The sequence below is a fragment of the Hemiscyllium ocellatum genome, chromosome 43 (genome assembly GCF_020745735.1).
Source record: "Hemiscyllium ocellatum isolate sHemOce1 chromosome 43, sHemOce1.pat.X.cur, whole genome shotgun sequence".
NCBI classification, from domain to species: Eukaryota; Metazoa; Chordata; class Chondrichthyes; order Orectolobiformes; family Hemiscylliidae; genus Hemiscyllium; species Hemiscyllium ocellatum.
The window spans coordinates 24,197,446-24,212,007 of NC_083443.1; positions in this window are offsets into that span (position 1 = coordinate 24,197,446).

The following is a 14,562-nucleotide window of genomic DNA, read 5'->3' on the forward strand; positions in this document are numbered from 1 at the left end:
CGATTGGTCAAACTGCTAGATTTAAAGCAGAACATACTTTATTGATCCACTTATAGTTAAAATACAACAAAAGAAAGAAAGAATTGGAATAACTTAACTCTATTGAAAAATTTAACAGAACAATAGATTCAGTAACGATTACTAATGAACTGTTCCAATATAATGACATCCCAAAAATATACCATTGGCAAAAGGCAAATTTAGAAAACATATTGTCTCATATGCATCTCCAATATTAGGAGGAGAACCTCCAGATTTTGGCTGTAATCAAGAGAGGGAAAAAATAGCTTCCACTTCTTCAAGACCCCAACGGCAACTGAAAGCAAAATCTAAAAATCCTGGTTCTGTGGGAGCTTGGCTACACCCATTCAGGCTGCTTCTATTGTTCCAACTTTTGTAATAAAAACTAAGGCCTCACAAGCTGTTTACTGGTTTTCCAAATAGACAGCTCATCAGCTCTGTCTTAAGACCTCTCTTTAAATAAGAACAGGACAAAATAAGCTCTGACAGCCATAGTTTTAAAATTTATACTAATGTAAGAGGTGGCATGGTGGCTCAATGGTTAGCACAGCAGCCTCACAGCAACCAGGACCTGGGTTTGATTCCTGCTTCAGGCGACTGCGTGTGCAGAGTTTGCAGATTGTCCTTGTACGGGATCATGTTCTGAAGTCAGACATTTGTAAATCAGGGACTGCCTGTACATGAGTTGTTTCAAATAACAAAAAATGGGATTGTCTGAGACATTTGATTATTGTTGAGTGAGGAAGGTACACAGTGATTTACCTTACTCTAAAATTAAAAGCAGTTAATAACAAGCAACTGAAGGCAAGATGAACCATAAAATGATCAGTAATTCCATCTTGCTTAGTTTCTGCAATCCCACTAAAGTGTTTTACAATCTGGCTTTTCTTATTGCAGTGGAACCCTGTTTAGACAGAATATTAATTACAGGAACCAGCACTCCAGTGACAATGGCAATTTATTTAACGTGACTTCGTGTTCTCTTCCTTTGTTTAAAATCTCTAATTTTCTTTTCTGAAATCAGGTGAGGAATGAGCTGATAAATTGTGTTTGGAGAAGTGAGAATATTGAGATTCTATCAGCGAGGGGCATTTGGAAATGGGAGACAGTTTGAGTTGTCTTGCTCCTCAGTTTACAATAATCCTCATCCTTTCTCCTTAACCTGTAAAAACATGCTTGGATTTTCTGTTAATGTGAGTTGATCCTCTTGTATAAAAGGACGAATTGTGCAGGAACCAGTCTGATTAAAGGATGTCTCCCATTGAAAGATGCCATCTCTTACGTGATTGATTGAATCACTTTCTTTTCTTCTCTTCTGGGAAAGAACACTTCAGTTAAGATTTTGAAAGGGCTTGTCACAAATGAATATATGGAGTCATGTATGTATCGAGGCGAATGCTTCACGTTAACTGTTTCCTTTATTGAAAGCACAGTGACTGAGTCATCAGGTACATTTGCTTGGCTCTTAGCACTGTTTTCACTCAACCAATGAATCCTGTATGAAGACAGACCGTCTAAGTTCACTCCACTCCAAATTCATTCATTTAGTTGATCCCTGAGTGGTAAAAAACATTCATTGTCCTGTCTTGGCCTGTCTCTCTCGCTGTTAAATATGCAGCATTGACTGCCCCCCTACATTGTTGATGCATGTCCATGAAATTTGTATTGTATGAGAATTTCAGATTTCTCTGCATGTGGTTCTTACATAGGTAATTCATCTCAGCACACTGGGGTTTTTTAGGTATTGGAGAAAGCTGTCCATGTGATCGATTAGCAGAGATTGATTGGGCTTGGATGCAACAGCAACCAGTTGTCTGTGTGGGATTGACTATCTCGCTGTAGCACCAGTCTCCCTTCTATCTGAAGAATGTATTTTCAAGCTTTAGGCCTTTATGGAGATGCATCTCATTACAGTCAACTTCTCAATGACAGAGAATACACCATTTCATTGTTCAGCATCCACTTTGCATTCCACTTACAGGGAAAGAATACACTGTAGAAAATAATGGTCCTGTTTTGATACTATTAGTGTCCAGGCGAAGCATGCATTTTCTGCTAGTTACTGTTGTGAAAGATGGTTCACTCATACAGGAGCTCAAATGAAGTAAAATTGTATATATTTACACAGTGGAAATGAGCAGTATGATGCATGATGTGTCAAGTTTGAAGGATTATCTTATACTTTATCAAGGCATTGGCAAGAGTGTCTATTACTTCCAATGATATATTAAATCCTTGTTTTTGATAACGTACTGTAGGTGTATTTTTTTTAAAGAAAAGGATATTTGGCCAGTTTTAGCCAGTGAAACAAAGGAAGAGTATTTTTTTAAATCTAGGGTAGAGTATATAATGACAACAAATCATTGACAAGCATCCAGGAATGTTCAGTTTCAATCTACCGGAGCCAGGAATAATCCCTGGAATTTATTAGAAATAGTTTCTAGCAAGCCACTCAGTTGTATCAATGACTGCAGAGTCTCAGTAAAGAAATGGAACAGGATGGACCACCCAGCATTGACCTAAGCACCGGAAAACACAATGGCAGAAACAGCCCTGTCGACTCTGCACACTCCTCCTCACTAACATCAGGGGTCTAGTGGAGAGCTGTCTCACAGACTAGTAAAGTAACGGCCTGACCCAGTCATATTCACAGAATCCTGCCTTATACACAGTATCTCACACACCACCATCACCATCCCCAGGTATGTCCTGCCCCATTGCAGGACAGACCCCGCAGAGGTGGCGGACTATTGCTGTAGAGTCGGAAGGGAGTTGCCCTGGGAGTCCTCAGCATTGACTCTGGTCCACATGAAATCTCATGGCTTCAGGTTAGTCAACCTCCTGCTGACTACCATGGACGGTCCTCCCTCAGCTGATGAATCAGTACTCCTCCATGTTGAACATACTGGGAGGATGGCAAGGATGTAAAATGTATTCTGGGTAAGGTATTTCAATGTCCACCATGACGAGTGGCTCAGTGATCCCACAACCAACAGATCTAAGCTCTACGGCTCTGCCACATCCAGTCGTGAATAGTGGTGGACAATTAAATAACTCACAGGAGCTCTGCTGATTAAGCTGGTCAGGTCCAAAAGGATGTGACTGCTGAACTGGGTCAGCTGCACATGGTGAAGGAGCCAAGAAGAGGGGAAAACATATTTAATCTCATCCTTACTATGCTGCTGGCTGCAGATACATCTGTCAGTGATGGCATTGGTAAGAATAACCACTGCACGGTCATTGTGGAGACAAGGTCCCATCTTCACATTTAGGAGACCCTCCATCATATTATGTGGTACTATGACTTTACTAAATGGCACAGATTTCAAACAGATCTAGTAACTCAAGACTGGGCATCCACGAGGTGCTGTGGGCCATCAGCAGCAGCAGAATTGCACTCCAGTGCAAGCTGTAACCTCATGGTGTGGCATAGCCCCCACTCAACCATTACCATTAAGTCAAGGGATCAATCCTGGTTCAACAGAGAGTGCAGGAGGGCATGCCAGGAGCAGCACTAGGCAGACCCGAAAAGGAGATGCCAACAAAGTGATGCTACCAAACAGGGGAAAGTGGGGACTGCAGACGCTGGAGGTCAGAGTCGAGGGTGTGGTGCTGGAAAAGCACAGCAGGTCAGGCAGCATCCAAGCAGCAGGAGAAAAAGCCCACTACCAAACAGGACTAATTGCATACCAGTGAGAGACAGAGCTAAGTGATCCCACAATCAACGGATCAGATCTGAGCTCTGCATTCCGGTCAAATCCAGTCATGAATATTGATGGACAATTAAACACCTCACTAGAGAAGGAGGCTCCACAAATATCCCCATCTTCATTCTAGAAGAGCTCAACACATCAGGGCAAAAGATATGGCTGAAGCTTTCACTGCAATCTTTAGCCAGAAATGTCAAGTGGACAATCCATCTCAGCCTCCTCCAGTGGTCCCCAGCATCACAGAAACTAATCTTCAGCCAATTCAATTCACTTCATGTGATATCAAGAAATAGTTGGAGGCACTGGATACCGGATTGGAGTGGTGCTGGAAAAGCACAGTGGTTCAGGCAGCATCCGAGGAGCAGGAAAATCGAATTTTCGGATAAAAGCCCTTTTGCCTGAAATGTCAATTTTCCTGCTCCTTGGATGCTGCCTGAACCGCTGTGCTTTTCCAGCACAACTCTAATATAATGCTGGTTTTCAGCATCTGCAGTCCTTGTTTTTACGCGGCACTGGATCCTGTAAAGGCTACAGGCCCTGACAATATTCTGGCAATAGTACTGAAGACTTGTGCTTTAGAACTTGCTGCTCCCCTAGCCAAGCTCTTCCCATACAGCTACAACACTGGCATTTATTTGACAATGTGGAAAATATCCCAGATAAGTGCTGCACATAAAAAGCAGAATAAATCCAACCCAGCTAACAATGCTATCAAGCAGCACCTGCTCAGTGATGTTCAATTTGGGTTCTCCCAGGGCCACTCAGCTCCTGACCTCATTCCAGCCTTGGATCAAACATGTACAAAAGAGCTGAGTTCCAGAGGGGAGGGGAGAGTGACAGTCCTTGATAGCAAGGCTGCATTTAATTGAGTGTGGCATCAAGGAACCCTAGCAAAACTGGAATCAATGGGTATTGGAGGCAAACACTCTGCTGGTTAGAGTCATACCTGGCACTTAGGAATATTGTTATGGTTGTTGGAGGTCAGTCATCTCAGCTCCAGGACATCTCTGTAGGAGTTCCTCAGGGTAGTGTCCTGGGACCAACCGTCTTCAGCTGCTTCGTCAATGACCTTCCCTCCAGCATAAGGTCAGAAGTGAGGATGTTTGCTGATGATTGTTCAATGTTTAGCATTATATACAGATACTGAATTATTCCATACTCAAATGCAACAAGACTGGACAATATTCAGGCTTGGGCTGACAAATGGCAAGTAACATCTGTGACACACAAATGTCAGGCTGTGATCATCACCAATAAGAAACAATCGAACCACCGCCCCATGACATTCAATGCCCCACTATCAACATTCTGGGGGTTATCAATGACTAGAAGCTCAACTGGACTTGTCATATGAAAACGGTGGCTACAAGAGCAGGTCAGAGGCAGTGAGTAACTCACCTCCTGACTCCCCAAAGCCATCCACCATCTGTAAGGCACAAGTTAGGAATACTCCCTACTTGCCTGGATGGGTACAGCTCCAACAAGAGGTAAGATGCCTGACACAATCCAGGACAAAGCAGCTGCCTTGATTGGCACCACATCTACCAGCATTTTCTCCCTCCAACCTCAATGCTCAAAAGCAGCAGTGTGTATGACCTAGAGGATGGACTGCAGACATTTACCAGAAATCCATCCAAACCCACAACCATTTCCATCCAGAAGGACAAGGGCAGCAGCTATACAGGAACACCACCACCTGCAAGTTGCCCTCTATCCCGACATGGAAATATATCGCCGTTCCTTCATTGCCACTGGGTCAAATGCCTGGAACTCTCTGCCTAAGGGCATTGTGGGTCAACCCACAGCAGGTGGACTGCAGGAACGCAGCTCACCACCACCTTCTCAAAGACCAACTAGAGTCAGGCCCAGTGAGTGACACCCACATCCTGTGAGTGAATTAAAAAATCCAGTTCAATTGGTTGTTAGCCATACAGGAGAAAGTGAGGACTGCAGATGCTGGAGATCAGAGTTGAAAAGTGTGGCACTGGGGAAGCACAGCAGGTCAGGCAGCATCTGAGGAGCAGGAGAGTCGGCGTTTTGGGCAAAAGCCCTTCATCAGGAATGTTTAGTGGCATCTGCCATGTTAGTCAAACTGGGTGCAGTCGGGTAATGTCATAACTCTGTTGCCTTGAGTGTGCCCTGTTATTGCTGGTAAAGGGAGATTCCAGAGAAGAATGACTGCACCCAAAGTGATAACTCTGTTTCTCTCTCCACAGATGTGGCTAGACCTGCTGAACCTTCTGTTTTGATTTCAATCTCCAGCAACCACGGTATTTTGCTTTTATTATTATCTAAGTAGGGACTGTTTCCTTGGTTTACAGAATTTTTCTAAATTAGCAAGTGATTTTTGGCCTAAAAATATTTAATTTTGTGACTTCAGGTTTGTGGTTTCTATTAATGGCACAACCTGGAATTTGCAAAAATGGTTGGCGATTGAACAATGTCCTCTCAGAGCCTTGTTTTTGGGTCTTAGCTTTTGGAAAGCATACACCTTGCATAAGCTTGAAGTTACCCTAAACTCTGCTGCCAAACTCAGAGGAAGTCCTGTTCCCCCATTACCCCTGTGCTTCTTGACATACATTGACTCTTAATTTGACATGAAAATTCTCATCCTTACTTTCAAATGCACGGCCTCTCTTCCGCTCTGATGTGGAACATTTTCCAACCCCATCACCCTCTGAGATGTCTGTGTTCCTTTAGATCTGTTCTCTCACCCATCCTGGATTTTAATTGATCCCATATTGGTTATCATGCCTTGAGCTGCCTGGGGTCTAAGCTCTAAATTTCATCTCCAAATCTCCTTCCTCTGCCAGTGGAGGCTGGTATAGTTACAACAAATAAATGGCATCTGGATGGGTACACGAATAGGTAGGGTTTAGAAGGATGTGGGCGAAATGCTGGGAAATGGGAATGGGTCAGATCGTGATATCTGGTCAGCATGGACATGTTGGACCAAGGGGTCTGTTTCCGTGCTGTATGACTCTATGACTTTCTCTGTTTCCTTAAGGTGCTTCTTAAAGTTTACCTGCCTGACCAAACTCTTGGCGAAAGTGAGGACTGCAGATGCTGAGATCAGAGTCTAGATCAGAGTGGTGCTGGAAAAGCACAGCAGGTCAGGCAGCATCCGAGAAGCAGGAAAATCAATGTGTCCTGATGAAGGGCTTTTGCCTGAAACATCGATTCTCCTGCTTCTCGGATGCTGCCTGACCTGCTGTGCTTTTCCAGCACCACTCCAATCTAGACTCTGACCAAACTCTTGGTTAACTGTTCTAATATCTCTTTCTGTGGCATGCTGCTGGGCTGTGTGGAATGCTCCTGGGGGATGTTTCAAGAAGTAAAAGGTGCTATATAAATGCAAGTCGCTGCTGCACAGAAAATGTCAAATTGTCAGTATCTATGGCATAGGCGAAAGTGAGGACTGCAGATGCTGGAGATCAGAGTCAAGGCTGGAGTGGTGCTGGAAAAGCACAGCAGGTCAGGCAGCAGAGACCGGATGAGTGTAGATTCTCTAACTTGCATTTGATTTGAATGGACTGTGACTGTGGCCCACCTCAGTTTGTGTTAACTTAGAGATGTGAGCCTGAGTCCCCACAGTCTGTGGTTGAACAGTCTGCTACCTCCTCCCCTGTGTTTCGATCAGCTCCTTCAGCCAAGCCTCAGCTCACTGTTCCACCTTTATCTGCACTGCTCCTTAATAAGTGCTGAGGGCGTTAGGACAGCAGTGAGCCAAGAATCTCAGAAACACACTGCTCAGCTCAGGGCTGCCTTGATAACCCTCACTTTTCGACAGAAGAGCCCCTCCCTCCTCACAACTGGGTAGAATCCTGAAGAAAACCAATAATGAAACTTTGTAATGAGCCACATTAAAGAGCAATGAAATATCCAGGGGAGTCAGCCCTGAAGGACTTAAAATACACAGCCATGTAACATTTTATTGTCACTCTATTTTTAAAAAAATTTAAATTAACCCTCACTCATTTCATGAAATGCAAAATTGCTGCTGCGATTGCCAAAGGCTTTGACTGCTGTGAAGACCCAAGTCTATTCATTGCTATCGAAGCTTAATTAGTTTTTCATTTTCATTAAAAGCAAAACGATTGCACAAAATTACTAATATTTAATTAAGTGTTCAATTTCCACTGCTTTAAGATCTGCAAAACTAGCATCCAATTGTTATAGTAAACACCATCATCAGCAGCCCTGTATTTGATGATATATTAGATATTAAGATCAGTGGGTCTCCAGATAAACCCGGTGATTAATAGCTGGTAAGTAAGTATTGGGAGCAGATTAAATCTTGCATTCAGTCTTCAGGTTTGCTTTCTGTGCCATTTTTAGCCCAGGTGAAGGTTGACAAACAGCTGTAGATGAAAGTTCTATTGACAGATGGCGCGGGGTAATAAGTATTTCAGGAGCACTGTGAAAACCCTCCCCCAAGGAGACTATTTGACACTTACTTTCATTTACTATAATTTCATGAAAAGCTTATTGGACTGTAATATGTTAAGCGCTGCGACTGGATTCTTTAGCAGCCCCTTTTATTATGCAGAGGGTAGGATGGGAAGCATTGATACAGGCTGGCTGCCAGTTTGTACTGTGGCAGCTGCTATCACTAGGGCAGTATCAGAGATTCAGCAGTGGGAAGCCACTATTTTCTGAAGAAAATAACAGATGGCAGTTCATGTTTGTCATACTCCAGGGCTTTACAGCAGCAAAGACACTCCTGAAGGATTTTAATGATGGTTGCCGTATTTTGGAACCTTCTGAATTGTAAAAGGCTGAAAAGTAAGGTGTCAGAGAATAGAAGCAAAAGGAACGAAAATTATTTCTGCAATCCTGCAAATATTTGTCTGTTTGTCTGTAATAAGACGTTCACTAAATTAAACGTGTGCATCGATGTTTTTGTGTGTGTGTGTGGGGGTGGGGGAGGCGGTTGTGTAGTCTATTTGCTCTGCAGCTTGGCACCTTTCTGAAGTGGAATCATGCCACGGGACTGATTTGTAGAGTGATTTCACTTCATGCTAATGTAAACAAGCGAGCTCCCTCTGGAATGCTACCCCACACAACAGACTGTCTCCATGCTTCAGATATAAATGCAGTGAAGACGTGAAGCAATAGATGCAGTTGTTTAATTGGAGCTGACACCATTTTGAGGTAGATACGGGAGAGATACAAACTAACAATACAAAGCTCATTTCTTGATTTGTGTGGGGAATTATTCAGAGTCATACAGTCATAGAGATGTACAGCATGGAAACAGACCCTTCGGTCCAACCTGTCTACGCCGACCAGATATCCCAGCCCAATCTAGTCCAACCTGCTCATATACGCATCCAAATGCCTCTTAAATGTTCTAATTGTACCAACCTTCACCACATCCTCTGGCAGCTCATTCTATACATGTACCACCCTCTGCGTGAAAAAGTTTCCTCTTAGGTCTCTTTTATATCTTTCCCCTCTCACCCTAAACCAATGCCTTCTAGTTCTGGACTCTCCGAGCTCAGGGAAAGACTTTGTCCATTTATCCTATCCATGCCCCTCATAATTTTGTAAACCTCGATAAGGTCACCTCTCAGCCTCCGACGCTCCAGAGAAAACAGCCCCAGCCTGTTCAGCCTCTCCCTATAGCTCAAATCCTCCAACCCTGGCAACATCCTTATAAATCTTTTTGAACCCTTTCAAGTTTCACAACATCTTTCCAATAGGAAGGAGACCAGAATTGCACTCAATATTCCAACAGTAGCCGAACGAATGTCCTGCACAGCCGCAACATGACCTCCCAATCCTGTACTCAATACTCTGACCAATAAAGGAAAGCATATCAAAAGCCGCCTTCACTATCCTATCTACCTGCAACTCCACTTTCAAGGAGCTATGAACCGGCACTCCAAAGTCTCTTTGTTCAGCAACACTCTCTAGGACCTTACCATTAAGTGTATAAGTCCTGCTAAGATTTGCTTTCCCAAAATTTAGCACCTTGCATTTATCTGAATTAAACTCCATCTGCCACTTCTCAGCCCATTGGCCCATCGAGTCCAGATCCTGTTGTAATCTGAGGTAACCCTCTTTGCTGTCCACTACACCTCCAATTTTGATGTCATCTGCAAACTTATTAACTGTACCTCTTATGCTCACATCCAAATCATTTATGTAAATGACAAAAAGTAGAGGGCCCAGCACTGATCCTTGTGGCACTCCATTAGTCACAGGCCTCCAGTCTGAAAAACAACCCTCCACCACCACCCTCTGTCTTCTACCTTAGAGCCAGTTCTCTATTCAAATGGCTAGTTCTCCCTGTATTCCATGAGATCTAAGCTTGCTAATCAGTCTCCCATGGGGAACGTTGTTGAACGCCTTACTGAAGTCCATATAGATCACAGCAACTGCTCTGCCCTCATCAATCTTCTTTGTTACTTCTTCAAAAAATTCAATTAAGTTTGTGAGACATGATTACTCACGCACAAAACCATGTTGACTATCCCGAATCAGTCCTTGTCTTTCCAAATACATGTACATCCTGTCCTTCAGGATTCCCTCCAACAACTTGCCCACCGCCGAGGTCAGGCTCACTGGTCTACAGTTCCCTGGCTTGTCTTTACCGCCCTTCTTAAACAGTGGCACCACGTTTGCCAACCTCCAGTCTTCCGGCACCTCACCTGTGACTATCGATGATACAAATATCTCAGTAAGAGGCCCAGCAATCATTTCTCTAGCTTCCCACAGAGTTCTCGGGTACATCTGATCAGGTCCTGGGGATTTATCCACCTTTAACCGTTTCAAGACATCCAGCACTTCCTCCTCTGTAATCTGGACATTTCGCAAAACGTCACCATCTATTTCCCTACAGTCTATATCTTCCATATCCTTTTCCACAGTAAATACTGATGCAAAATATTCATTTAGTACCTCCCCCATTTTCTGTGGCTCCACACAAAGGCCGCCTTGCCGACCTTTGAGGAACCCTTTTCTCTCCCTAGTTACCCTTTTGTCCTTAATATATTTGTAAAAACCCTTTGGATTCTCCTTAATTCTATTTGCCAAAGCTATCTCATGTCCCCTTTTTGCCCTCCTGATTTCCCTCTTAAGTATACTCCTACTTTCTTTATACTCTTCTAAGAATTCACTTGATCTATCCTGTCTATACCTGACATATGCTTCCGTCTTTTTCTTACCCACACCCTCAATTTCTTTAGTCATCCAGCATTCCCCATACCTACCAGCCTTCCCTTTCACCCTGACAGGAATATACTTTCTTTGGATTCTTGTTATATTATTTCTGAAGGCTTCCCATTTTCCAGCCGTCCCTTTACCTGCGAACATCTGCCTCCAATCAGCTTTCGAAAGTTCTTGCCTAATACCGTCAAATTGCGTAAAGGCTTCTGTGCATTTACTTTATGACTGAGTTACAGCTATGGAGGTGAAGTGATCATTTTTTTTCCCGAAGAATAGACTAGAATCCCTACAGTGTAGAAACATGCCCCATCGGCCCAGCAATTCCACACCGACCCTCTGGAGATTAGCCCACCCAGACCCGTTCGCCTATTACTCTACATTTACCCTTAACTAATGCACCTAATCTACACATCCCTGAACACTATGGACAATTTAGCATGGCCAATTCACCAAACCTGCACACCCTTGGATTGTGGGAGGAAGCTGGAGCACCCGGAGGAAATCCACACAGACAATGTGCAAACTCCATACAGACAGTTGCCCGAGGCTGGAATCAAGTCTGGGTCCCTGACGCTGTGAGACAGCAGTACTAACCACGAAGCCACCATGCCATCTCATGCATTATAGATATTACCAGCATGCTCAGAGATGCTGTTACCCACTTCTGGAGAGGTTTGGGCTTGAACCCAGGTCTCCTGCCTCTGAGGTTAGGACACTACCACATTTTTAATTCAATTCAGATTTCACAATGTACCATGGCATGATTCAAACCCATTTCTGTTGGCCCTGTGTCCACAGCCCTGGATTACCAGCCCAGTGTCACTATCACGATGCCATCAGCACCCCTTCATTATTTCTTTATATGAGCTGAGGTTTAATCAAAGGATCGGTTTGTTGAGGAACAGACACAGTACGAGGCCTTTTCATTTCACAACTAGGCTGTGATTCTGCAATGCCTTGCTCTGGTTCAGATACAATGCTGGGCTACCACAGCCAGTGGAGGAAACCATCACAAGGCCCACCATCCTGAGGGACTTCAACCCCCCCACACACCACCCTCACTGTCCCCAGGTCGAAGTCAGCATTGGAAACCCCAATGATAAGACATGCAATTGGATATTTGAAGCAAATTGAGTTGAGCAAGAGAAATTGTTTGAAATGAAACTTGAACAGCCATGAAACAAATGTCTGAACGATGCCTTTGTTCAGCTGACTCACTGTTGTCTCCCTGGGACTGTGCACGTATTTTCAGTTCCTTTGATGTGACCCTTACTAGCAAGATCAGCATCTAGTGTCCATCTGTAACTGTCCTTGGGAAGGTGTTGGTGAGCTATTGACTTCAATTGCTGTAACCTGTGCCATGTAGGTCCCATCCAAGATGCTGTTAGAAAGGGAATTCCAGAATGGTGATCCAGCAAAAATGAATAAGCAGTGATATATTTCCAAGTGAAAATTGTGCATGCATGCGCATGTGTGTGTGTTTGTGTACAAACATACAAACTTGCACCTAGTGTTCCCTTGTACCTGCTGTTTTTATCCTCCAGGGTACTAAGAGTCGAGGGTTTAAAAAATCCTGTCAAAGTATAGTTCCTGTAATACATTCTGTAGATCACCCACGTTAGACATGTGCAGTATTGGTGAAGGGATACATCAGACCTTATAAATATGATGCACACCCTGCAAAAGCACTCAGCCCAGTGTTACAAGAACTCTGCTTTCCTGAAGCCAGTAAGTCCATGATCTCCATTTTATGCCGAACGATGAATGTGAAGCTTTACCACTTAGTTTAAGGTCTAGTGCACCCTGATTAATCCCAGTAATTGCGGTTATAATGAGGGCTGATTTCTATCTTCAGTCCTAGATACCTAATCATATTTAACAGGGTCAAAAACACTGAAACAGATCCACATGCAGAATGAATTCAAGTCACTATATGATGCATCTTATAAAGTGACTTTATGCTTCATCCTTTGAATGAGGTTCCTATGGATTGGAAACAATACAGTGTTATAGATTCTGAAGTCTTGATATTTTTGGAAAATGATTTAAAAATAGCTGATTCTTTAAAACATCTTTAATAATTGTTTGCAACGACCAGCCATTTTGTTTAATGTTTGCAAACCCAAATGGCTTTATGCAGAACGTACAGCCACACCACAGGCCACTCAGCCTATCCAGTCTGTACTGGTTCTAGCTGAGCCTTGTGACTGCAGTATCTGTTTGTCTGCACTGCTGTGATTTTGCTTGGAAGTGGGATTGAGACCAGCTGTGATGTCGTTTCTGTCATGAATGAGATGTGACAGATTGTTGGATGAACAGAAATGGAACAGCATCCTGTCACAGAGCTGCCTTTAATAGCAAATCAGGAAATCATTCCATCCCCGAACAGAATGTTTATTTTCTTTGGTGATTTAATATGAAATTATGCATTGCCAGATGCAGATGACAATCCGTAACAATTTCACTTGATATTAATAGTGAAATTGTTGGAAGTATAACATTTCAGTACACTCAGCTGGGAAGGACATTCATATTAACACTTCCCTTGCCTCCTACTTTGACAGTGACTGTTGTCTAAGACAAGTCCTTAGCTATTAATCAGTTAAAAGGCTCTAGTAAAACTCCAGTACATTTGTACAGATTACACTGAACCAAACCATGCCTGCAAAGCCCAAACAAAATGTCTACTATTAGACACAATTGTGCAATTGTTCAGTGCTTGCCGAACAAGCCTGAGTGTGTTGTTAGCTACACTTAGAATCAATTTATGATAATCAGTCAGGCGTGCAATGTGGCCCATTTATGCTTGTTAGAAGCAGCATACCTTCATGCACAGAGGCCCATTCCCCACAAGCAAAATTATTATGGTCAAGCCTTGCACCTTGATGAATTACTCAGGAGATTAGGAATTCTCTAGTTCTCCATGGCAACATGTCAGCTGATTAGATTGTACATCCAAATTATTAATCAACATACCTTTTCTTTTCTGTAGTCTAAATTGTTGTGCTCATTTAGCATTTGGTATTCATGTGTTTGTCCTGACTAGTGCTAGATGAAAAATCTTCATCAAGATGTTTCTCTTTTTAGTAAAACTAGTTATTCTAAGTTTGGTTAACATTGTGGACAATACAAGAACATGGAGACAAAAGGAGAGCATCTTGAGACCAATCAGCTGGGGCCTGAGGACGTTACAGTGTGAAGGTAACAGATCTGTCAGTTGTGGAAGAGACATTTCAGTTCATTGACACATGCTGTGTAACAAACTGAAAGAGTTCCTTAATTCAAGCTCCCTTTACAATCAAAAACTCCATGTCTCTGAGCCCGATTATGTGTCATTCAGATTAAATGCTAGCTGGCAACTCTGAGTCATCTGCAGCACTCTATGAAACAAACACTTGAACAAAGCTGAATCATCTGTTCTTATTTTTTCTCCTGTCACCAATGTGTCCCAATCTCTTTAAAAAAAGGCTTCACAGGAAACGAGAGGGGTTTGGGGATGCAGATCTGTCCTGAATGAGATGGAAACAATAGTGGAAAAGAGATTTGCGTTTACATCAAGCTCCAATGCTCAGGAATGGCCCTTAACGTTGATCAAGCTCCTGATACTCAACAAAATGCAAAGACCAAAATTGACTCGGACACTCCAGGCAGAGTGACA